The 26,837-nt window shown below is 39.5% G+C and overlaps 1 protein-coding gene across 4 annotated transcripts in view; it reads left to right on the top strand.

Moving 5' to 3' along the window:
- The window catches only part of PAK3 (p21 (RAC1) activated kinase 3), a 287,181-nt gene that overhangs the window by 24,960 nt on the left and 235,384 nt on the right, over positions 1 to 26,837 (top strand). The window contains exon 1 of one of the 4 annotated variants that reach the window (XM_032250835.1): positions 19,874 to 20,044. The exons of 2 other annotated variants lie outside the window; for them this stretch is intronic. The gene's annotated coding sequence lies outside the window, so the exon portion shown is untranslated. Of the gene's footprint in view, positions 1 to 19,873; positions 20,045 to 26,837 lie in introns of those variants that run through there. One more of the 4 variants, XM_032250840.1, reaches the window with a different exon arrangement.

The raw sequence follows: 26,837 nt of genomic DNA, 5'->3' as shown, positions 1-26,837 counted from the left end.
CCTATTCAAACCTAATCTTAAATAGATTTTGACTGCAGTTTTAGAAGAATGTTTATTGAAAAGGAAATATATCTATAACATACAATTATGTGAGAAAAGCAGGCTACGAAATATAAAGTGTTACATTATTTTGAAGTGTGTACATACAAATATATATATATATATATATATACATATATATATATATATATATATATGTAAAGACTGGAAGGAAGTATTCCAAAATGTTAACAGTAATCATCTGTAGGTAGTGAAGTTGTAGATTACTTTTCTTCTTTAAATCTTCTGTATTTTTTCCATAATTCTAAATGAATATAAAATTTTTTTTTAATTATAACAAGATCTAAGGAAAAGGAAAAAGCAGGGATAGGATATGTCTGTTCTGCCCGTGTGAGGGGTGGATCCTGCCCCCAAGAATGCCCTATACTAATGAGCAATAATTGTTGTCCTGTCTGTGTTGCAAAAGTGCATTCTCTGTGCAAGGGAATGCTAGACTACTCAACAGGACCACAGAGAGCTTTGAGGCACATGCTCAGCTCCCAGTCAGCTCTGAAAGTGTCTGGTCTTCCTTCCTAGACAAATAGGTAGGAGTGGAGAGCCCTGACCTGTGGTGTGCCCACTTAGAATACCATGTGTCCCTGACCATAGTTTAGGAACCCAGTGGTAGAGTTAACATCCTACAAACTTGCCATAGGGGCAAAAACCAGAACAGGGCCAAGGGGACAAAAGCAAACAGATCAGAGACTAATGAGTGCAGTGGGATAGAGCTGACAACAGGAAAGAGAAGGATAGTATATTCAGCGAGCTGGAGGGGTTCAGTACTGAGGTGTCATGTGCAGGATTCTTGTTTGGGGTATGGCTGTGTTTACATGGGTAAAAGGGTGTAGGTGGGCACAGGGTTGGGGACAAAGGCATAACTAGGGGCTGCAAACTCAAATGCCTTTGGGGACCAGGCTGGTAGCTTAATGTTTGCAGGGGCCTGGGTGAGGACTGTGCTGGGCTGGAAGAGATCAATTCCCATGGAAAAGAACAGTGGGAAGCCTGGGAATTTGGGCCCACATTTCCATGTCTTATGAATTTTTAAGAGACAATAGAGATCCAGGTATTTATGTAAAATCTTTCAACAATTAAGGTTTTTTCAGTGTCAAGGCACTACAGGCGAAGTAAAATGTATCCATGAGCCACAGTTTTAAAAACATTTCACTTTTAAATAATTACAGATTCACAGGAAGTTGCCAAGATGAGATACAAAGGGGTCCCTGTGTACTCTTCACCCAGTTTCCTTCAATGGTTACACCTACATAACCATCATGTAATATCATACCAGGGCAATGACATTGGCACAATGTTTGTGTCTAGTTCCATGTCAGTTTATCTCATGTGTGGTTTTGTGTGTCCAACAACACAGTCAAGATATGGAACTGTTCTACCAGCATAGGTCTCCCTTGTCACTTCCTAAATAGTCACATCCATTTTCCTCCCTCCAACATTCATTTTCCCTGGCAACCACTAATCTATTCTCTATCTCTATAGTTTTGTCATTTCAAGAATATGATACAAGTGAAACAATATATTATGTGACTTTTTGAGACTAGCTATTTTTACTCAGGATATGCCCTGGAGATCAACCCAGGTTGTTACATATACTAGTAATTAATTCCTTTTTATTGCCGCATAACATTTCATGGTATGGATATGCCGGAGTTTGTTTAACCATTCACCAAATCCAGGACATTTTTTGTTGCTTCCAATTTTGGGCTTTACAAATACAGCTGCCATGAACAATCATGTACAGGTTTTTGTGTGGACAAAAGCTTTCATCTCTAAAATAAGTGTCGAGGAGTCTGATTGCTGGGTCATAAGGTAAGTGCATGTTTCATTTCATAAGAAATTGTTGAACTGTCTTCCAGAGTGGCTATAGCATTCTGCATTTTCAGGAGCAATATATGAGTGACCCAATTTCTCTATGTCGTTGCCAACATTTGGTGGTGTCACAGATTTTTTACTTCAGCCAATCTAACAGTATCACAGTTTGTGATATCTTGCAGTTTTAATTTGCATTCTCTTAATGGCTAATGATATTGAACATCATTTCATGTACTTATTTGCCATCTATATATCCCTTCAGTGAAATGTCTGTTCATGTCTTTTGCTCATTTTCTAATTGAATTTTGTGGTTTTCACCACAGAGTTTGAGTTTTTAAAAATATATTCTAGATACCAGTCCTTTGTTAGATACATGATTTGCAAATATATTTTTTTCAGTCTTCAGCTTTTCTTTTCATTCTGGTAACAGGGTCTTTCATGGAGCAAAGTTTTTTAATTTTTCTGTCTGATTTATTTGTTTTTCTTTCATGGATTATACTTCTTATGTTATGCCTAAGAACTCTTTACCAGCCCTGGGTTTCTAAGACTTTTCCCTTATGTTTTCTTCTAAAAGTTTATAGTTTTATACTTTACATTTAAATCTACGATCTATGTTGAATTAATTTTGTGTGAGGTATGAGATTTTGGTCATTATTTTGCCTATGACTGTTCGACTGCTACAGAATTACTTGTCAGAAGGCAATTCTCCCACTGACTTTTTTTTTTTTTTTTTTTTGACAGAGTCTCACTCTGTTGCCCAGGCTGGAGTGCAATGGCGTGATCTCAGCTCACTGCAAACTCTGCCTACCGGGTTTAAGTGATTCTCTGCCTACCAGGTTTAAGTGATTCTCCCCTTCCGAGTAGCTAGGATTACAGGTGTGTACTACCAGACCTGGCTATTTTTTTTTTTTTTTTGTATTTTTACTAGAGACAGGATTTCACCATGTTGGCCAGGCTGATCTCAAACTCCCGACTTCAGGTGATCTGCTAACTTCAGCCTCCCAAAGTGTTGGGCCACTGCGCCTGGCCCTTACACTGAATTCTTTTTGCACTTTTTATGCTTTTAGTGTCAGATATAAAAAACTATTGCCTAATTCAAGATCACTAAAATTCACACCTATGTTTTCTTCTAAGAATTTTCTAGTTTTATCTTGTACATTTACATAATTTTATCCATTTTGAGTAATTTTCTATATGGCATGATGTAGGACTACAACTTCATTATTTTGTATGTGGATATACAGTTGTCCCAGCACCACTAGTTGAAAAGATTTTTTTTTTCCTATTAAAACTTCTTGGCACCCTTGTTGAAAATCAAGTGGCCATAAGTGTGATAGTACATTTCTAGACCCTAGATTCTATTCCATTGCACTCTCTCTCTCTCTATCTATATAAATATACACACATATATTCTCTGTGTCTATTGAAATACATATATAGAGAGAAAGAGACAGAATATATATATATATATATACATATATATATACTCTGTGTCTATTGAAATATATATGTGTATATATATGTATCGCATATATATGATGACAGTACTACACTCTCTTGATTACTGTAGCTTTGTAGTAAGTTTTAATATTGGAAAGTATTAGTCCTCCAACTTTGCTGTTCTTTTCCAAGATTGTTTTAACTATTTGAGTTATCTTGCATTTCCACATAAAATATTGTAAAAATTTTAAGATCATCTTGCCAATTACTATTTTAAAAATGCAGCTGGAATTTTTTTTTTTTTTTTTTTTTTTTTTTGATACAGAGTTTCGCTCTTGTTACCCAGGCTGGAGTGCAATGGCGCAATCTCGGCTCACCGCAACCGCCTTCTAGGTTCAGGCAATTCTCCTGCCTCAGCCTCCTGAGTAGCTGGGATTACAGGCACATGCCACCATGCCCAGCTAGTTTTTTGTATTTTTAGTAGAGATGGGGTTTTACCATGTTGACCAGGATGGTCTCGATCTCTTGACCTCGTGATCCACCTGCCTCGGCCTCCCAAAGTGCTGGGATTACAGGTGTGAGCCACCACGCCCAGCCTGCAGCTGGAATTTTTTTAGGATTGTGTTGAATCTACAGATAAATTTGGAGAGTTTTGCCATCTTATTAAGTCTACTAATCCAAGGACATGGAATGTCTTTTCATTTTCTTAGGTTTTCTGTAATGTCTTTCAACAATGTTTTGTGTTTTTCATTTTATAAGTTTTCTATTTATTTTGTTAAATTTATTCCTAAATATTTTATTTTTTGATGCTATTGTAAATGGAGTCAATTTCTTAATTTCATTTTTGGTTTGCTTATTTTTACTGTGTACAAATAAAATTGAGATTTTGTATAGTACAAATTATTAGAACTAATAAACAAGCACAATACATAGAACTAATAAACAAGTACAAACAAGTACAATGGATATTTTGTATAATACAAATAATTAGAACTAATAAACAAGTACAATAGGGTTGCTTATTGCTACTGTGTACAAATAAAATTGATATTTTGTATTATACAATATATAACATATATAATATATTATATATAATACTAAATATATGATATTTTTATTTTATTTTATATATACAAAATATATGATAATTTTATTTGTACACAGTAGCAATAAGCAACCCTATTGTACTTGTTTATTAGTTCTAATTATTTTTAGTGGTTTCCTCAGGATTTTCTGGACACTGATCATGTCATCTGCAATTAGAGATGATTTTAATTCTTTCTTTCCAGTCAGGATGGCTTTTACTTCATTTTCTTGCATAATTGTCCTGGCTAGAACCTCCCATACAGTGTCTAATAGAAATGACAAAGGTGGATATCTATCTTGTTCCTAATCTTAGGGGGAAATCTTTCATTCTTTCACGGTTAATTATGATGCTAACTGTGGGTTTATCATGTTGAGGACGTTCCTTCCTATCTGTAGCTTGTTGAGTGCTTTATCATAAAAGAGTATTATTTTGTAAAATGTTCCCCCCCCCGTGTCTATTGAAATGATCATGTGGTTTTGTCTTTTATTGTACTGAAGTAGCATATTGCATTAATTTTTCTTTTTAGATGTTAAAAGAACTTTGAATTCCTGGGATGAATCCCAGTAGGTTATGGTTGTATAATCCTTTTTTATTTATTATTGGTTTCAATTGGCTAACTATTTTTTGTTTTTGTTTTTGTTTTTGTTTCTTTTTGTTGTTTTAAGGAAGTCCCCCCTCTACTCCTAGTTTTCTGAGAGACGGGTTTGGTTTGGTTTTTTATTGTCAGGAATGAGTGTTAGATTTTATCAATTGCTTTCCTGCATAATTGATGAGATTACATATTTTTCTTATTTAGCCTGTTGATATGGTGGATTACAATGATTGATTTTAATATTGAGCTAACTTTGCATCCATGGAATAAACCCTAGTTGGTCATGATGTATAATTCTTTTCAAATAATGCTGAATTATATTTGTTAATATTTTGTTAAGAATTTTTGAACCTATATTCATGAAGTATATTGCTTTGTGCTTACTTTCTCTTCTCTCTCACTCTCTCTCTCTCCTTCCTTCCTTCCTTCATTCCTTCCTTCCTTCATTCCTTGCTTCCTTCCTTCTCTCTCTCTTTCTCTTTCTTTCTTTTCTTCTTTCTTTTGTACTGTCTTTGTCTGGTTTTGGTATCAGAGAATACTAGCCGCAAAAGTGAATTGGAAAGTGTTCTTTCTCCCCTTCCACTTTCTGAAAGACATTGTAGAGAATTAGTGTTAATTCTTCTTTGAATATTTGGTAGAATTCCTCAGTGAAAACTTCTGATCTTGAAAACCCTGTTGGGGGGCTTTGAAATTATAAATTCAGGTTTTCTCAACAGTTATAGGTCTATTCAAATTATCTATTTTATATTGGGTGATTTGTGATAGTTTATGCATTTCAAAGAATGATCCATTTCATCTACATTGTCAAATTAATGTATATAGAATTGCTTGTACTACTTTCTTTTATCCTTATAATGTTTCTAGGGCCTGCAGTGATATGTTCATTCAGATGTCGGTAATTTGTGTCTTCTTTCTTTTTCTTTATCAGTCTTGCAGGATCAATTTAGTCAATTTTCTTGGTATTTTCAGAAACCAGCTCTTGTTTTATTCATTTTCTATATTGCTCTTCTGTTTTCAACTTCATTTATTTTTGCTCAAATATTTGTTATTTTCTTCCTTCTGCTTACTTTAAGTTTACATTGTTTTTCATTTTCCAGTTTCTTGAGGTGAGAACTTGATTACTGATTCAAGATTTTTCCTCTTTTCTAATATATGCGTTGAGTGCTGTAAATTTCCCTCTCAGCACTGCTTTAGCAGTGTCCCACACATTTTGGTATGTTACATCTTCATTTTCATTCCATTCTGTAGGTTAGAAGTCCTGGAAGACTTGACAGGGCTTTTTGTTTAGTGTCAGCTGCCTAGACTTTTACCTGGAGGTTCTGTGGATGAATCTACTTCCAAACTCAATGAAGTGTATGCAGAATTCAGTTTCTTTGGGTTGTAGGTCTGAAGTCCCCATTTCCTTGCTGACTGTCAACAGTCACATTTTGCTCCTAGAAGCCACTTAAATTCTTCTTAGTGACCCACTCCATCCTCAAAGCCATCAACTAGTAACCTGGCATGTCAAAATCTTCTCATGCCTCAAATCCCTCTGACTTCCTCTTCTGCTTATTAGTCAGAGAAAAGTGTGTTATTAAAGGGTTCATATGATGAGATTACACCCACTCAGATAATCTGTTTTGCCATATAATGTAACATAATCATTGGAGTAATTTCTCATCATATTGATAGGTTCCACCCACACTCAGAGGGGAGGGGATTGTACAGGAGCAAGAGTCATTGACGGGGTCATAGTTAAAATTTTGCCTACCACAGTAGTTACATAATTCAAAGAAAAATGTTGGGTAAATGGTATAACAAAAATATTGAGGGGTACATGACAACAATTTGGGACCCAATGGAGTAGTTCATTTTAAGGCCCATTCCAAATTCTATGATTCTGTAGTTGGGAAGTCAGGGAATATTCTGCTTTCCTGTCCACTGTAGGGTCAAGGGAGAGCTTTCCCCTTGGCCTTCTGAAGTTTTCCTGAAAAATAAACTCACAAAAGGCAGATGGATAGGGGAAAAGGGATACAAATTTATTTGACATGTGTGTACATGGGAACCTTCAGAATGAAGACCCAAAGATACAGGGGAAATTGTCCATTTATGCTTAAGTCAAAAAAGTATGGACACCCATGTAGAAATATGATTAGACAAAAAGAGTATAATCTAATGCAATAGACTGAGTGGGGAAACACAGCAAAGCCTCTCTGTCTAGATTCTTCTAGGCCTCTCTCAGCATGCATTCCTTCCGTCTGGGTGTGGGACATGACCCTCTCTGGAGTGGAGATCTTATGACCTGCAGTCAAACAAGGTAGGTCAGATCATTTCTTTGTGGTTAGTTCATAACACAGAAAGACAGAGGGAAAGTTAAAGTAATATTTTTAGGTTTCATGGCTGGATTTGGGGAGAAGGGGCCTGGTTTCTATGACTCATCTTAGGGAAAAGAGATTCTAGTTTCTGTGGCTAGCCTCCAGTGAGGATGGGACTGAGAGACAAGAGGGCAGGAGAAAAGTCAGAGAATTATATTTGTTTCTGAGGCCTTCATTTTAGGGTACTGTTTTCTGAGCTCCAACACTACAGTGAGGTGAGGTACAGCAAAAATCAGAGGCTAGTACATTCTTCAAAAATATTAAGGTCATGAAAGATAAGAAAAACTGAGAAACTGTTTCCAATTAAAGGAGACTAAAGATACGGAAACTAAACTTAAGAATTTATCCATCTTTTGGTCCTTTACCAAATAATTTTTGTTATTTTGTTCTAAAGGATGACGTTGGGATAATTGGTGACATTTGAAAGAGATTATAATGTTGTATGATTATTAATTTCCTGATTTTGATAATTGTCTTGTGGTTATATAAGAGAATGCTCTTGATTTGTAGGAACATGCACTAAAGTATTTAAGGATAAAGGGGCATGATCTCCATCTTACTCTCAAATGATTGGGAAAAAAATTGTGTGTGTGTGTGTGTGTCTCTGTGTGTGTACAGAAAAAGAGAAAAGGATAAAGAAAATGTTGCCAAATGTTAACATTTTGGGAATCTGAGTGAAGGGTATGTGGAAATTCCTTGCACTATACATTTACACTTTTACTAATGGAGCTTCAGATGAAAATCACAACCCTGGCTGACACCTTGATTTCAACACAATGCGACCTTAAGCAGAAGATTCAGGCATACTGTGCCTAGACTTCTGATCCACCGAAACCGTGCGAAAATAAATTTGTGTGTTCTTTAAAAGTGAGGTCAATGGTGTGTAAGAAGAATTTGAAGTAGGAAAAAGTGGAGATTCAGGAGACATTATGGAGAGAAAATTGCCACAATAAGGTGTTTTCCCTGACTAGATATGGACAGAGAGAGAAGAATTGGGGATGAGTCCGAAGTTGGGAGCCTAGAAATTGGAGTAAAGCTGGCAGAAAGAGGCAAATAAAGGGAGAGCTGGGTGGGAGAAAAAAAATATGTTTTGGGAATTCTGAGCTTGAGTGAACAGAGCACATGAGTGAAAGGGAACCATCTAGCGGAAAGGAATTGGTTAAGGATTAAAGCTGAATAGAGAGTTCAGGGCTGGAGCCAGAGGTTTGGAAGGCATCACCATGGTTTTGGATGTGTTTGGAATACCTTTTGTAAAGGGAAGAAAGAGGCTGAAAATAGAACGATATATTTGGGTCCACTCCTGCAAACCAAGTTGGTTGTGAGCACTTATACTGAAGACAGACGGGTTTAGGTTTAAATCCTGGCTTAGCTCATGCCTGGCTCTGTGACCCTGAACAAGTGCCTAAACCTCTCTGAGTCTCTGCTTTTATTTTTCTTCAGCTATGAAATGGTGACAGTAATCTTACCTGCCTTGTGGTGAGGACTACATCAGATAATCTAAATATAAAGCACTTAGCTCATCGCCTGGCACATAGGTGTAGGTGAAGAAATTGGGGCTATGAATGTTACTGCTGTTTCCTTTCATGTGCTTGTCTGCATGAGGCAGCCTCCCAAAAAGACCCCTGACAATTCAGGGCACTGTTGTCACTGTTTTTTTTGTTTTTGTTTTTGTTTTTTTTGCTGGTGGGAATGAGGCAAGGTGACCATAGCATGGTATCTTTTGCTTATGGAGGACAGGTCCACAATCTGTTACTGAAAGGGGTGAACTTTTTTCTTCTTCTGTCAATATGGGCAGATGAAGAGGAAAGCATAAGGAGCTCTAGGAGGGGAGAGTTGGAACTGGGGCTGATGGAGCAAGAACAAACCCAAGACTCATCTAGATCATCAGTGATGATTCATTCCTCTGAAGCCTTTCCTAGGCCATTCTGAGAAACACTGGAGGAAGTGGGATGGCATGATCTAGTGTGAGGGATGGGCACTGTGCACAAGGGGATGCTTTGTATTTATGAAAGTTTCTTGGTGCCTAGGCTGCCTGATGCATGTCTAGAGTGGCAGTGGGTTCTAAGGCAATGTGCCTGGAGTGAGGAGATTTAGCTTCACCTGACGGCACTGACTTCCCCTACAGAAGATGTAGCTCTGGGCACCACACTCATAGTTTACATTTGACCCCTCCTGTTGAAGTAGTAATCAGTCTGCAATCTTCTGCTATTAGATGTTAATGCAATCAAAGAGATCACAATGACCTTAAGATTTCCTGATTTATTCATTTTTTTTCCCCTAGTCAGCATTACTTTCTTTAATTTCTCAGCACTTGGCTCATTTTCTCAGCTCACTTGGCTATGTTCCATGCTCCAAGTACCTTTTTCTGCTTTTGAGGAGAGGGTTTGGGTGGAATGACAGTGCTCTGGGCCGCCTGGTAGTGGCAGATGGAGAATCCCTGTCCTTGATTAAAGGTGTATTCCCAAAAGAGAAAGGTTTGGGGGTTTTGACAAAAAGCAATCTTAGAAAAGGACATTTGGAAATGAAGAAAGAGAGAGAGAGAGAGAGAGAGAGAGAGAGATCTTGAGAAACTGGTAGGAACAAAGTAAAATTATTATTTCTTCTCAAGTCAAAGGAGGTACAGAAAGAAAACTGCTGAGGTGAGGATAAGTATCAGGGATTACCAATTGTCCAGAGTCCCCTCAGATAAAGTGCTTTGAGATCCGCAAAGAGGAAAGGCTTAAGATACAGAGAGTGGTTGATCTGCCACCATAGGTGGGCAGCTGGAGTTGGTACAAGCTGCCCAAAGCAGAATTTGTGATGTTTTTCTCAAATACATTCTCTTCCAGTCAACCCCACTCAGAAAATGGCACTACCACTCACCTGGTTGCTGAAGTCAAACTCTTGGTGGTTATCCTGAGTTCTTCTCATTCCCTTACACATCACATCTTAGCCATCAGCAAATCCTGTTCATTCACCTTCAAAACGTTTCCTGAATTTCATCACTTTTCACCACCTCCCCAACCATTAGCTAGTGTAAGCCACCATCATCTCTTTCCCAAACCACTGCAACAGTCTCCTAAATGATCTACTTGCTTCCACTCTTACTGTCAGGGCTGCCATGTATGGATGTTCATGTTGTATACTACACAAGGGCACCATAGCTATGGGTGTGCCATTTATATCACAGACACATATATACTTACATAACATTGTGCAGATGGGTGCAGACATTCTGGGCTTCTTGGCTCTAAGTCTGAGAACAGCGGAAGAGAGCCTGCTCCTACTTAAAACTGTACCAGGAGACCTTGCATAGACTCAGGAAAGCACAATCACACATACTCATACATCCATAAATTCACACACTCAGTGAACACACAAGTGGACTCTATCCTACCCAAGCCCTGGGTGTCCCCTGAGTTTACTTCTCTCTCCACTATCCATTGCTCTCACAGGCTGAAATCCCATCCCTCCCACCTCCAGCTGCCTCATCTGGAGAGGGGATAGAACAGTGGGGTGCAAAGTGTTGTTGATGGTGCATCTATTCCAGTGACAAGAAATGCATGAGTGAGAGGAATAATGTGGGTGCTCACAACCCAGGCTGCTGCCCGCCACGACTCTGGCAAACTTTCTTGGGCAGGACTTAAATTTGTTCAGGTTGCACAAGAAAAGATTAACATAATTTTTTGTTGTCATTTTTAAATTGAGGAAGGGGTATATTTTTTTGTGATTCACACAGACACTATCAGATAGTGGCAGCTTTGCCCCCACAAATCTCAACTCCAACCAATCTCTACTCTATATAACAGTCATTAAGAATTTTAACAAACAGGCTGGTTACAAGGGCTCATGACTGTAATTCCAGCACTTTGGGAGGTCAAGGCGGGCAGATCGCTGGAGCCTAGCAGTTTGAGACCAGCTTGGACCATGGAGTGAAATCCCATCTCTACTAAAAATACAAAAATTAGCTGGAGGTGTTGGTGCATACCTGTAGTCCAGCTACTCAGGAGGCTAAGGCGGGAGGACTGCTTAAGCCTGGAAGATCGAGGATGCAGTGAGCTGAGATAGTGCCACTGCACTCCAGCCTGGGAACCAGAGCTAGACCATGTCTAAAAAAAAAAAAAAAAAAGGAATTACTTTAATAAGCAATTGAGTATGTTGATCCTTTGCCAAAAGCCTTCCATTTATATTCTAACATGTTTAGGATAAAGATAAAACTCCTTAGATGGCCTACAGAGCTTGAATGATCTGGCCTTTTGTCTTCCTCTGCAACCTCATCTCATATCACCCTCCCTCTCATGACTGCCCCCAACTTCATCCACACTAATGTTCTGTCCCTGGAGTTCACCAAGCACATTACTGTCTTAATCATTGTATTTCTTGTTCATCTGCCTCCCGCTTCCTCCTACCTCCCTGCTTCTAGAGTGTTAACTCTGTTAAGCAGGGACTACGTCTTGTTCATCTTTATGTCTTCATCACCTAGCACAGTTTCTGGCATTTAATAGGTGGTCAATAAGTATTTGCTAAGTGAATAAATAAATGAGCAGAAAAGTGGGCAGTTTTGTTCCCTGTCCCACCCAGTGGCTCTAAGATGAACCTCAGCTCAGCCCCATCTCTGGTGTGCTTTGAGATCCTCTGGTGAAATGAGACGGCCAGAAAATGCAAGATTGTTAAACATCAGAAAGTTGCAAGACCTGTTCGGTCAGGAGGAATAATAATCAGTATTACCAGCAGTTATTGAGATATTAGCACGTGCTGGGCATTGCTCTAGGATTTTTTTCTTATTTAATCTCCACAGTAACCTTATAAAGTATTTCCTAATACAGAATTTATCCCCATTTGATAATGAACAAACTGAAACCAAGGTGATTCAATGACTTGGATTCAGACACAGGCAGTTTGATTCAAAGCTTTTTGCTGTGTTGTGTGAGAATAAGAACGGTCTCATCTCCACTGATTTCTTTTCCAAACCACCCTAGGATTATCCTCCTACCCCCCTGCCTTCTCTGCAATCTCATCATCTTGATTCCAGCCCTGAGGAACTGTTAGGAGGGAGCCATGTACTACACTTGGCAAGCAGCAGTGAGTGTAGGTCTAGTTAGTGTCCCCACAGGGTAGAAGCCACTCAGTGATTGACAATATAAATTTAAAAGCTGAGATATCCTGTATTTTCTTGATATTGAAATCTATAAAACCATCAAATCCTAAGCCAGCCTTACCAAACTAAAAGGGAGTTGCAGCCACAAAGCAAATTAACACCTCTTGGAATCTTTCTGACATCACATGAAGCACTTCCTCTGAGGTGAGAATGGCATTAGTTTGAAGCTCTTTGGGGCTGAAACCTTAGCTATTACAGAGCTGGATTGTATCTGCCACCTTCACATGGGAAAAGAAATTGACATGGGGGGAAGAGACAACTGACTAGGCAGTCTTTGCAGCCCTGACTATGCATAAAGAGAATGGAAAATAAAAAAAGAGAGGGAAGATACAGTGTAATCCTCATTGTTAACATGTTAGCATGCTCATGGGCATAACAGGAATTGTTGTTCTTTATCTAACTTTATGATTCCTTTTAACAAAAGACAACCATTGAAAACACAATTTGAGGCCAGTTTACCCCTTCATGCTCAGAGTCTGAGTCACAAATTCATGAACTATATTTAGGGCTTTCCCCACTTATGTTATCAGAATCCTAGAACCAGAGAAGGAACCTAATAGAATATCTGGTTCAACTCATTCACACTTTCTAGATAGGGAGACTGAGACCAAGAGAAAGGAGCCTTGCTTTCATTTTCACCAAGTGTGTGTGCGTGTGTGTGTGTGTGTGTCCGTTCATGTGTTGCACGGGTGAGAGGTTTGCCTCAGGAGCCATTAAAGGGAGCGATGGAAAGATCTGTATTCTAAAGGGAAAGGGGTGAAAAATGTTAGACTCAATACAGTGTTTGATAAATAACTAGTAATTTGTCACATAAACATATACACACTGCAAACAACACCACTGTCTGTTCGAAACAGAGGGATGGTCTCAGTCAAGAAGGCTAAATGAGGGCCATTCATCCTTTCAGACCCTTTCTGCCATTGGCAAAGATTGTTCCAGTCCACTATCTATGTTTTCTGTGGCCTCTCAACATTTTGCTCAGCAGAGACTTCCCAAGGCTGCTTCACTAGTGGCTGCTGGCATTTAACCTCTGTGGGAGGGATGGAGCTTTTTCATCACGGAATCCATTATTTTTCTTTGAAGCACAGTGCAAAGCTTTTTACAAATTGCATGGCAAAAATAGAAACACAAGCAGTTCTCAACACAGTCCTGTGGAAGTCGAGGAACCCTGTCTCTCAGGCAGTATGTATGGAGAGTGTGTTCATTTCTGAATTTGATGGTAAATCCTATGGGGAGGGAGGCAGAAAGCAAGCCATCCCTTCCTCTTCTCCCTGAAATGGAACTAGACCTGAAATGTGTTGGAGCTATGAGCCCTGGAGAAAGCCAACCCAAGTGCAGTATTAGAGCCTACCACAGTGAGTCACAGTGTGGCAGCTTGGCTGTGAACTTGCTGTGACACCTGGAGTAAGCTGCTTCCCCTCTTTGGGTCTGTGTTTTTTCATTTGCCCCTCATGCTTCACAGAATAATTGAAAGGTATAAATGTAGAGAAAATAGACCCACAATATGCTTTGGAAACAGTAAAAATCTGATAATAGTACAAAATTTTTTTGGTCATTGTTTTATGTATGCTCTTTGCCGCTGGTGGTTGACCTGGAATTTTGGTATCTGATCTGGTATTTGAGTTGGTATAGAATATTCCAGGATAGGTCCAAGGCTACTGGAGCTGCAGAAAAAAGTGTGGGAGGAGTCAGTGCAAGTTGAACACTGGGCTGAAACACACCCCTCACGAATCATAGCCCTGCTCCTTCCTTAATCTCCCCAGGTATGTCTTTGAGCCACTTATCGAAACTCTGAGCTTCAGTTTCCTCATCTCTAACATTGGGTTATGGTGGGAATTTAAGTGAGATAATGAATGAAAAGCTCTTACGCCAAAGCACTGGTGAGGAGTATGCATTCGATAATAATTCTTTTTGATGTTATTTGCATCTGTATGCTGAGAATACATGTGATTCCTTCATGTCAGTGCACACACAGCTAGTACTTGTTAAAACATACAGATTCCTGGGCCTTACCATAAAGAAATTCTGATTCTATAGGTTTGGAATGTAGAACAAGAGTATGTGTTTAAGAAGGACTCCCAGGGTCCAATTTGGAAACCACTGGTGTAGAGCACTGTTTTTCAAGCTGCCAATTGTTACCCACTGTTCAGAAAATCAATTTAGTGAATAGTGACCAGCATTAACCACACACACACGCACACACACACAGACACACACGAATGCACAAATGGAATGGGAAATAACAGGGTACACTGCACACAGTAAGGATAATTATTGAGTTATAAAATATTTATAATTACATATAATTTTAAATATATAGACATATATATCATTTATAATATAGCTTTATATACATAGTTTGTGTGTGTGTGTATGTATATACACACAAACATTTAATGAAGCAATACCCTCACTGTAGATATCTTGACATTGGAAAAAATTGTTTGAAATACTCATTTCTTATTTGGGGAAACTGGCATCCAGACAATCTGTCAAGTCCCAGATAAGACAAGAAATCACCAACAAGAGAATGGAGTAGGATCCATTTCTCCTATCTCCTCATCTCTCTCACATGCTATTCTTGGATCAACAGAGTTGGTGGTTCTCTAACTAGAATCAGTTCTAATACCATGTAATGGCCCTGGCCTGAGATGTAATGTCAAGTTAGGGAGGTGGCTACAGGTATCAGGCTAATTGCATTGACCCTATTAGACATGAAATGCATCTGGTTTATTGGGATGTTTGGCTGCTCTTGGTTAGTGAAGGCTTTGTATAAGCGTGCCAAGCTCTTGTCCAAACAACTGCTCCTCCTTTCCTTCTCTCAGACTTTGATATTGATTTTACCATTTGAAACTCTTTTGTTGCCTGAGTAAAATCAAATAATAAGCTTAAAATGATGATTCCAGTCACAACAACCTGCAGCATCTTTTGAGTCCCGACTTGATATGTTGAAGATATTAGCATCCCTAACCTTTCATCCACATGCTCTGTCTAAAGGGAGCAGCTACTTCTGGGTTCCAGTTCATTATGGTCCTGTGGGAATGTGGTCACTTTGCCAGTGAGACCTTCTGTGTCTACCTTCTGTAACACTCTAGGCCTTGCAGGATCCTACCACTCTTACTATTTCAGAATTCTTGATCTCCTATCTGACTTTGTGTTTCCTGATGGTACTTACCATACAAACTAAGATAGTATATTTCAAATAATAAACAGATGACAAAAATAATCCCATGTGCCCAGATCTTTTTTCCTAGAAAGATCGAAAATTAAATTTTATGTGAAGCTAATTTTTAATGTTGCCACATATTCTGACTTTTCTATAGAGCTTAGATATCTGAACATTCATGTAAATCTTCTAATTTTCCAATGTTGGTTACCAGTTCATAGAAAATTTGAACACTATTTGCACCAAAGAAAATATGTCTGTGATCCAGATACAGCCCAAGGCTCACCGTACTGTGATCTGTGTCATAGATTTGTAGAATGCTGGTGCTATGCGAAGCCTTGTAAATTGGCAGCTTCTAATGAGAAAGTACAGCTTCAGAAAGGTTAGGTATCTTCTGCATGATCACACAGCTAGCTTGTAGCAGAACTGGATCTTGAAACCAGATTTCTTGCCTCCTAGTTGCAGTGTCATATTCACCATGCTGGCTATTAGGCTGCCTCCCTTTTGCTGAGGATTGAGTTAATCTGCCCTGTATAGAGGACAACTTTCAGTTCTCAGTTCCCTCCTCCTTAAGCATATAACAGAGGCATCACCAGCCATCTGATAATCCCCAGACACTTCTCACCAGAGTGTATGAATTTACTTGCCTTCCCAATCTCAACTGAGGATATTGCCTCTTGGCTCTCTTTATTGCTTTTGCTCCAGTGATAGAATCAAGGAGGTCTTTATAGAAATGTTATTAGCATTGCTCACAGCCAGTGGCGCCTTCCGGTAGATTCATAGAGTCAGTGTGGTCTAATACAAGAAATCAGGGGCTCAAAGTCCAGACAGCTGGGCTCAATTCTCAGATGTGTGACCTGAGACAACTTATTTAGCCTCCCTGGCCCTCAATTTCCTTAACTGTAAAAAAGAGAAAAATAAGATTTGTCTCTCTTGTGTCTCCGAGCTGCTGTGAGGCTAAAGTGAGATAATATGTATAAGAGCACCTTGAAAAGAGAAAAACATTTTACAACAATGAGGGTATAGTATCATTAAATCAGCAGAATAATGATTAAGCACCTACTATGTGACAGTGAACATACCATTTATTCAGGGCATGCCAAGGAACATAAGCACAGCTGCTTCCATGTGCTCATAGTCTACCTGAGAAGAAGGGACATACCTGAGTGGAAAGAGTCAGCTCTGCAAAGCTAGAGACCAGGGCTGAAGGAGATGTATTGACTGTAGAATGAGAGAAATAAATTGTGGTAGAAAGGGGTGACTGTGGAAGAATTCCTGGAGAGGATTGCATTTAAACTAAACTTTGGGAAAAAATTGGCAGGCCAGGGCTGACAGGAGTTAAAAAAAAAAAAAAGGGCATTCTTCTCGACAGGAGCAACAGCACAAATAAGGCTGAAATCACAACATATGCTGGAGGTCTAATCTACATGGAGTGGAGGGTTCAAGTAGTGACTGGCAGGTTATTGCTTCTCCAGTTTTTTCACTGGCCTGAAATGCAAAAGAGAGAGTCAAAGGATGCTTGCTATGAAGCCAAAGTGGGGCCAGGTGTGGTGGTTCATGTCTGTAACCCCGAGCAATTTGGGAGGCTCAGGGAGGTGTGTTGCTTCAGCCCAGGAGTTCTAGACCAGCCATGGGCAACATGAGAAAACGTCATCTCTACAAAAAACACAAAAATGAGCCAGGTGTGGTGGTGCAGGCCTGTAGTCTCAGGAGGCAGACCTGGAAGGATTGCTTGAACCCAACAGGCAGAGGTTACTGTGAGCTGCTGAGATCACAGTGCTGCACTCCAGCCTGGGTGACAGAGCCAGACCCTGTAAGAAGAAAGAAAGAGAAAGAAAGAAAGAAAGAAAAGAAAGAAAGAAAGAAAGAGAGAAAGAAAGAAAGAAAAGAAAGAAAGAAAGAAGGAAAGAGAGAGAGAGAAAGAAAGAAAGAAAGAGAAAGAAAGGAAGGAAGGAAGGAAGAAAGAAAAGAAAAGAAAAAAGAAAGAAAGAAGGCAGGCAGGCAAGCAAGCAGGAAGGAAGGAAGGAAGGAAGAAAAGAAGGAAGGAAAGAGAGAAAAGAAAGAAAGAACCAAGGTAGAGGTCAAGTGTGGGCACAGGTTTGGTTAATTACATTACAGGAGAGCCTAATACTGTAAAAGGATCATAATAATTATTTCTGCCTCATAGGGCTTTTCTCAGCTTCAAATGACATGATGTGTGTTAAACATTTAGCATAGCACCTGATACATGATTAGTACTCAGTAAATGTTAGCTATCATCATCATCACCAGTTTTCATTTTCTACTGAAGTTAGGAGGCAATAACATGGCTTTGGAATCTGTCTTATATTAGTTGTGTAGCCTTGGTTGAGTCATATCTCCTCCTCGTTTCTCAGTTTCTGGTCTTTAAAATGGGAATGACAGTAGTGCCAACTGAAAGAGCTATTGTGAGAATTAAATTAGTTAATCCAAGTAAAGTATCACCATGCCTGGTACATGATAAGCATTCAATAGATGTTAGCTGCTACAGTTATTATGGCCGGTTGATGATTAAGGTAATATGACTGCATAACTAAAAAATGAGGAAATAGAGAAAAATAGGATCATTCCAAATCTTACTACAAGACACATGTTTTTATTATTTTGGGACTCAGTTCTTAAATTTGAAATTTCTTTTGTTGGGAAAATCAAGACTGCAGAAGATGGCATGGATCTGGGATGCAGCAGGCATTTCATTAAACACTCACCAAATAACTACTGTGTGCTAGCCAGTGTTCCAGAAGCTGAGATACGACAAAACAAAAACAAAAACAAAAAACAAAACACACAAAAGAACAGGACAGCATGATTCTTGTATTTCAGGAATTTATAGCCCAATATAGGAACTATGGAAAACAAAATAAAAATATAAAATATTGTGTCATGTGCATGTGATATTAAGTACTATGGAGAAAATCTTCAGATGGGTGATAAGGAGTTGTAAAATGGTCAGGAGTGTTGGGGGAGACTTGGAAGGGGAACCCTGCAGGGCCTATACTTTTTTATGGTGATCAGGGTAGGCCTCACCAAGAAGGTAATCTTTTGAATCCATCCCTAAAGGAGGTGAGGGAGTGGGTCATGTAGGTATCTCAGAGAAGACCATTTGGAGCGGAGAGAGCAGCAAGAGCAAAGTCTTTGAATCAGGAGGATACCTGCCACTTATGAAGCTGCCAAGAAGCCCATGTTGCAGCAGTGGAGTGAATGAAGGGAAGAGTAATGGGATGGCAGGTGAGAGAGGTCATGGGGACCAGCTCATTTAGGGCATTGACTACCATTTCCAGGGAGTGAGATGGAAAGCCATGGAGGAGGTTGTTCAGTGAAGGACATGACCTGACTTGTATCAGCCATTTGACCCTCCTATAAGTAGTGGGTTTTGCCCCCATAGACCCTGAGCAATAATAAACAAGAGGCACCAATTCCCACAGTTCCTGCAGAGCTCTCCTTACCACTCTGTGGACTGCAGAGAGTGGGCTTACTGATCCTGAGGGGGACACAGAGAGGAATTGATGGCACAGAGAATAGGGGAAAAAGATGTAATCTCTTAGCGCTGAAAGGGACTCAGTGCAATTCTGCCACTGGGCATCTGTTCATTCAGCCTCAACTAAAATCGTCACTGCCTTATCAGCTTGCTCAGGCTCTTCTTGCAGGACTTTCTCAAGGTCAGCCTTTTGATGGGTTTACTGAAAATCTGCCTCCTTTTCACCACTGGGTGGCAGTAGTCCTAGTTCTATCACCTGAGCAACGCAAAGTAAGTGCATATCTTCCACAGGGAAACACTTGAGATTTGAAGGCAGGTGCATATCCTATATATCCCCCAATGTTTCTCTTTTACAGACCCTATTGTCTCTTCTTCATTCAAGGGCCACTTGTATTATAAAAGGTTTTTCTTTTGTCAATCTTGCGACCCTCTTCTGGAAGTGTTCCACTTTTTTAGTGACCCTCTTAATATGTGGTGTCTAGAATTGAACAAGAGACTCCAGGAGGAAACAGAGAAGGTTACAGTGTGACGATTATATTCCAGGATCTAGAAACTGTGCTTTGATTAATGCAATCTAAAATTGTGCTCTGTTTTTAGCAACTAAATAATTTAGGTACATTAAACTGTTGGCTTGAATTGTGCTTGTGGGTCAATTCAAACCCCTTGATCTTTTGTAGTTTGTTTATTTGTTTGATGTGAGTTGCTGTGAAGCCATGCTTCCCCTATTTTGGCCTCACAAAATGGACTTTTAAAATTTGAATTAATTATTTTTTCTTTATCTCACTTATATTTCACCTTTTAAATTTTAGCCCAATATTCCAGCCCATCTCAGCTCATTTTGAATCTCAATTTTGTTCTTCAACATATTCCGATATCCCTGCCAGGTTTGGGTCATCTTCAAACACAGTAAGTACATTTTTTTTTAATCACCTAAGTAATTAATAATAATGAAAAAGACTTGTGGCCCTTCTCTGGAAACATTCTGCTGGATTGCCAAGCCATTTAACTGTATTATAACTTGGTCAATATGTTACTATCTTATCTTAGTTCACTCATGAGGAAGTTATGAGACAAATTCAAATGCACGGCTGAATCCAAGATATGTTATCATGGAAAAAGACAGCATGGATGAAGGTGATCTAAGATAGGACTTTTTTGTTTTGCAAAATGGAAATTCTAGTATTGTTTTTCCAGTTATAAGGTGATATTGGCTTGTTGTAAAGGTCAACAGCATACATAAGCATACAAAGGGAAATTTCCTCTGTAATTCTGTACACCAACACTGTACCAGGTAACTGTGGTTGACAGTTTTATACATATATAAACCCAGATCTAGGATTTAACTGGGATCATGATATAGAGACTGTTACGTGACCTGCCCTTTTCACTTACAATCCTTTGGAAACATCTCTTATTGTAAGAAATTACAGTTTTAGCTCCTTCTTTTAAACAATGATATAGTGTTCTTTTCTTTGGATGTTTCATAAATTATCTCATCGATCTCATATTGATGGGCATTTAGATCATTGGCACATTTTTGCCATTACAAGCAGTATTACATGTTGAATGGTCTTTGCTGGCTTGATGAGATGTTGTGCTAGATGCTGGTTGTTGCCTTCTCTATATTTCCCATACTTTTCAGATCTTGTTGTCAATGTCCTAAATGCCAAAGGGCTGCTTCCACTTAAGAAAGAACTAATGAGGGGGCAAAATCACTACTCATTATGGTTTGAGTTTGAAAATCTATACTTGCCCTACTTTTGATTGTGATTAAGGCTTTTTGAGTTGCCAGGGTTATTTAGGGGATCAAGGCACCCCAAAATCAAGCCTTGAGGGACAGACAAGCTTGATAGGAGGCTGCAACCCCTGTTTGGCACATGTGAAGTGGATAGGGGCAGAAAGGGGAAGGAGAAATGCCTTGCCATTGAACCACAATTCCTTGTTAGACCCCCTCAGCCCTGACCAAGCAGGCCACTTGTTGGTCCCTGAATAAACACCTCCTTTTTCATCTTCACACCTTTATTCCTCCACAGCGTCTTCCTCCCTTCACACATGTACCTCCCAGAACAAGGTAGGAGCCACCTGCTCTGAATTCCCAGACTACTTTAAAAGCATGGGTTTGGGACTTGAACCTGCATTTGAAGAATATCAGAGCTTGGCAGTTGAACCCAGTTCTGTGATTTGTGGATAAGTCATTTATCCTTTCTGGGCCTAGTTATCCTCCTCTGTGGAATGATGATATGCCTATATATTTGAAAACACCTAGCCCAGTGCCTGGCTTAACAACTGTTTGTTATTATTATCATAATTACCATATGTGATTATATTACCTACTTCACTGTTGTGAAAATTAAATGTGAACATGTGTAAAGCACGCAACACAATGCTTGGCCTAAAATGGGTATTAGATAAATGATGGCAATTATTGATTGGATTCATATCTTCCTTTGAATACTTACCTTACTCTCTTTTGTTACTCCTATTTGTGTTCATGTCTTGATCTCCTCATTTAATTAATAAGTTCTCTCAAGAGCATGGTGTTTGTCCTCTGCCCTCCTCCTACCCTTCTCCCCTAGAAAGCATAAAAGAGCCAGTGCTGGGGATTAGTAGGGGCCTTTAAAATTTAGGTGTCATCAATGAATGCTGCCATCACTTTGTCTAAGCCCCTTTCTGACTGGATTGTTTTCTAGTTAGAAAGCACCTGTCTCATTAACTGATCAACTGGTCGCTTTTTCTAGGGCAAGTCATGGCATACATATTCCAACACCCGAGCCACTGATCACAGAATTAGCAAACTACAGATCTTAGCTTTGGAAAGTTTTTCAGAAACCAATGGCCTTGCATATGAGTTTACCTGGGCAGAATGGATTCATGTACCACTCTCAGGCTTCTGCTATCTAGATGAAAAGGAACAACATTAGGCCATCAGCCCAGTCCAGACCACTATCAAGTCCCTCTTATACCACCATAACAGGACTGTAGGCGTTTTTCTTCTTTCACTCATGCCTCCACGCAGCAGCAAGACCAATCTTTAGAAAATCAAATATCAGATCACATGATTTCCCTCCTCAAAACCCTCCCATGGCTCCCATTGCACATAGTATAAATTCATATTTCCTTCCTGTGGTCTAGAAGACCCTGGATAATCTGGTCCCTGTGCATCTCTCCACATTCATCCTGTTCTTCTCTTCCCATTGCCCACTGTTCACCACCTGTACTGATCTTCTGTTCTGAGGACACACAAAGCTCATCCCTGTTTCAATGCCTTTACTCTTGTTCTGACCCTCTACCAAGAATTGAATCCCACCCTTGCCCCAACTTCCCCATGCTTCTTTTTGTCCTTCAGGTTTCCATTTCAATGATACCTTCTCAGAAAAAACATTAAAAGCCTTTCCTGTACACACTATCTCAAGTAAGTTATTGTCCTCGTTATTCTCAAACTCATTGGTTCTTCGGCTTGCTTTATATTGAGAATCACTCAGAGAGCATTAAAAAATAAAACAATGGCCAGGCCCCTTCTAGATAAAGTAAATCAGAATTACTGGGAATGGAACTCAGCTATCTGTATTTCTAAATACTCCTCAGGTGATTTTATTGTGTAGCCAATGTGGACAATCTTTGTTCTCTCAACTTGTTTATTTCTTTCTTAGTGCTTTTCACAAACTGTAATTATTTTACTTATTTTAACAGCTTATTTGGTAAATATGTATTAAGCCCCTACATGTGCCAGGCACTACTCAAAACATGGAGATTAAAATAGTGGACATACTAAACACAAATCCCAACCATTATCAAACTTCAATTCTAGTGGAGGCGGCAGACAATAAACAAGATCAATAAAATATATAGTAAAATTTATATAATCTTCTAGACTAAATGGTTGTGTCTTCCCCACCAAATTCCTGTGTTGAAATCTCAACATGCAATGTGATGGTATCTGAAGATGTTGCTTTTGGGACATAGTTACGGTTAGAAGAGGTCATGAGGGTTGGACCTTGGTCTAATGAATTAATGCCTTTATAAGAAGAGACAGCAAAGAGCCTGCTCCCTGTCTCTCTCTATCTCTCTCTTCCCCCCACCACCCACCATGCACAAAGAAGTCATATAAGCATACAATGAGATGGGAGCTGTCTATAAGCCAAGAAAAGAGGCCTCAGAATGAAACTTACCTTTCTGGCACCTTGATCTTGGACTTCCAGCCTCCAGAATGGTCAGGAATAAATATGTATTATTCAAGCCACCCAGTCTATAGTATTTTGTTATGGCAGCCCAAGCGCATTAAGACATATAGTATGTTAAAGAATGATGAGTGCTGGAGAGAAAAATAAAGCAGATAATGGAGATATAAATTTTTTGGAGGGGAGAAACACTTTAGCCAGAGTGACCTTGACAGATAGATCTTGAGTAAAGACCTGAAAGAAGTGACAGATATAGATCTGCAGCTATTTGGCTGGAGAACTTTTAAGGCAGAGAAGAGTCTGTGCAAAGGTCCTAAGACCATATCATACCTAATATGTTTGAGGAAGAGCAAGGGGGCCAGTGTGGCTGGAGGTTTGAGGACAAGGGGAAGGGTAGTAGGTGATAAATTCAGGAAATTAATGTGGGGGGCAGGTGTTTGGAACTTTTAAGGTTATTGTAAGAGCTTTGGCTTTTACTGGGTAAGAAGGGGTATCATAGAACAGAGAGTAATATAATCTGACTTAGATTTTAGTAGGCTTACTATATATGGTATGTTGAGAATAAACTGAAGAGAGAAATGAGTGGAAGCAGAAGAACCAGCCAGGAGACTACTGTAATGACCCATGTGAGACATGATGGGGACCTGAAGAAGGGTGATAAAAATGGCAGTGATATGACAGTCAATGAGAAATTGTCAAAACCTGTATGCGTTTTGAGAGATGGAGTACATAGGATTTGTTGACAGACCTATATAAAGGACATGAGACAAAGTACCCAGTAAAGGATGATGCCATGGTTTTTAGCCTAAGCATCTATAATAGTGAAGTTGCTATTTACCTGATATGGGAAGAGCTGTGGGAGAAGTAGGTTTTAGGGGGAAATATCAAGGGATTAGTTTTTAACTTGATAAGTTTGTTGTGCGGCTATGGTCTGAAAATTCGTGTTCTCTCCAAAATTTCTATGTTGAAATGCTAACCCCCAAAGTGATAGTTTTAGGAAGTGAGAGCTTTGGGAGGTGATTACGTCATCAGGGTGGAGACTCCATGAATGGAAGGGATTAGTGCCCTTATAAAAGAGGCCTGAGAGTGACCATTTACTCCTTCCACTATGTGAGGACACAGCAAGAAGATGCTGTCTGTGAGAAAGCAGACCCTCATGAGACACCACCACCACCTTGATCTTGGATGCTCTAGCCTCTAGAACCGTAAGAAATGCATTTCTATTGTTTATACGCTATCCAGTTTATGGGATTTCATTATAGTAGCCCAAATGGACTAAGAGAGGTGCCCATCTCCATCCAAGCTGGAGATGTCAAATAGAGAGTTGGATATATAAAGCTTGAGTTTATAGGAGAGGTCTGGACTGGTATCAGAACTTTGGGAATCATAAAACTGAATGAACACCTAGAGAATAAGTTCAGGTAGAAAAGAGAAGTCCAAGGACTGAGCCCTAAACCACTTCAATGTCTAAAGGTTTAGTTGAAGTGCAACAAGCAAAGAAGACTGGAAAGAAGCAGCCAGAATATAGTTAATATAATTAATGGTTAAAAGAAACCCAATAGAATGTGGTTCCTGAAAGCCATGAGAAGGTGATTCAAGGAAGAGAGACTGGTCAGCATGTCAAGCACTGCAGATAGCTCAAGCTAAGATGAGGACTGAGAATTGGCTGTTGAATTTTGTAACATAAAGATCAGTCGTCATCTTGATCAGAGCAGTGATTAGAGTGAGTTCAAGAGAGAATGGAAGGAGACAATTTGGAGATGATAAGTATAAACAAATGCTTCAAGGTTTTAGTAAAATGAGGAGGACAGAAATGGGGCAGTTGCACTATCTGGAAGAGGAATTAGGGTCTAGAGAGGGTTTATTAACTTTTTTAGATAGGAGAAAAATTCAAATGAAAAGATCTAGCCTCCTGCATTAGAATGTAAGCTTCTTGAGGGCAGGAACTTTGTCTTGTGCATCTCTAGCACCTTCCAAAGTGCCCAGCACATAGTAGGCACTCAATAAATTTTGTTGAATTGTGAATGATCAAATGAATGAAGGAATGAATAAATAAACAAAAGTGGATATCAAAGAGTTGAACAAGAAACACCAGCAGGATAGAGTGGCAGGTGAATTGAGTAGCTCCTTGGCTTTAGTTCTAGTCATTCCTGCCACACTCCTGGCATACCAAACTTATCCCAGGCCCAGACAGCCTGAGGATAAGTTGGCATGGCACAACTCCCTTTGCTAAGAGGGCATGTTATATCTCTGTAGTCACTTGTTCCAGGGAGCAGACAGGCTGTTGGACTGTAAGAATCGGGTGCAGCCAGATGAGACTGTAGACTTCAGGAGTGCACTAAAAGAGACACCCCTTTGTGTCATCACCATTCTCTGGGCCTGGTCTGTCTGTGGTGCAGGATATAGGTGAGACACATGCTGTACTGGGATCCCAGCCTACTCTTGCTTGCTGGAGTATAATTAATAACCTCATGTAACACAGGCCAAAGAACAGCTAAACAAAAGTTTAAGAAGAAGAAATGCATGCCCATGCAGTGACCGGAAGAGTTGGCAGCTGCCTCATCTCAGCTGCTGCATTGCACTATACCCACAATTTAAGGTGATGGGTTGTCACAGTGGGGCTCTCACCTGGTGCCTATGACTCAGCTATTGCTAGAAAGATGGCATGACCCCACTCCAGGCTGGCATATAGGAGGTTCTCAGGAATTTTTGATAAATAAACTCTTTGGAACTGAGGAAAGAACGCTTCTTTTACTTTGTGGAGTTCTTTAGGGATCAGTCAGAACCAGATTGTGAATATAGGCAGTCTGGCTTCAGGATCTGTAGACTCAGCCACTTACTTATACATGCAAGGTATTGGGTTTTATTGGGAAAGTGGTGGTGGTAGTGATATTATCCTTTATAAAATTAAAAACAAAAAAACAAAACAAAACAAAAGACCGGGTATATTGGCTCATGCCTATAATTCCAGCACTTTGGGAGGCTGAGGCAGGTGGATCACTTGAGGTCAGGAGTTTGAGACCAGCCTGACCAACATGGTGAAACCCTGTATCTATTAAAAATTCAAAAATTAGCCGGGCATGGTGGCAGGAACCTGTAATCCCAGCTACTCAGGAGGCTGAGGCACGAGAATTTCTTGAACCCAGGAGGCAGAGGCTGCATTGAACTGAGATTACATCACTACATTCCAACCTGGGTGACAGAGTGAGACTCTGTATCAAAAATAAATAAATAAATAAATAAATAAATATTTAAATATTTAAAAAAATGCTATCTCATTATCCAAATGTTATATCCATATTCCCGCTCACTGGGGCGCATACTACTTGAGTTCCTTTGCCTGTTATTGTTTTGTTTTTTTGATAGGGATCTCCTACCCTACCCAATCATCTTACCTTCCCCTTCTTCAAAACCAAGAGATTCCCGAGAATCCTAATATCCTACAGAACATAATCTTTCTATTACCATAAAGGAGTATGGGTGCCTGTTGGTTTGGTCCCCTTGTGTCTTCACAAGTACTG

Source organism: Sapajus apella, unplaced genomic scaffold (genome assembly GCF_009761245.1).
Source record: "Sapajus apella isolate SASKATOON/1434 unplaced genomic scaffold, GSC_monkey_1.0 scaffold73, whole genome shotgun sequence".
NCBI classification, from domain to species: Eukaryota; Metazoa; Chordata; class Mammalia; order Primates; family Cebidae; genus Sapajus; species Sapajus apella.
The sequence above is the reverse complement of the archived record's forward strand: the minus strand, read 5'-3'. Positions and strand labels throughout refer to the sequence as shown.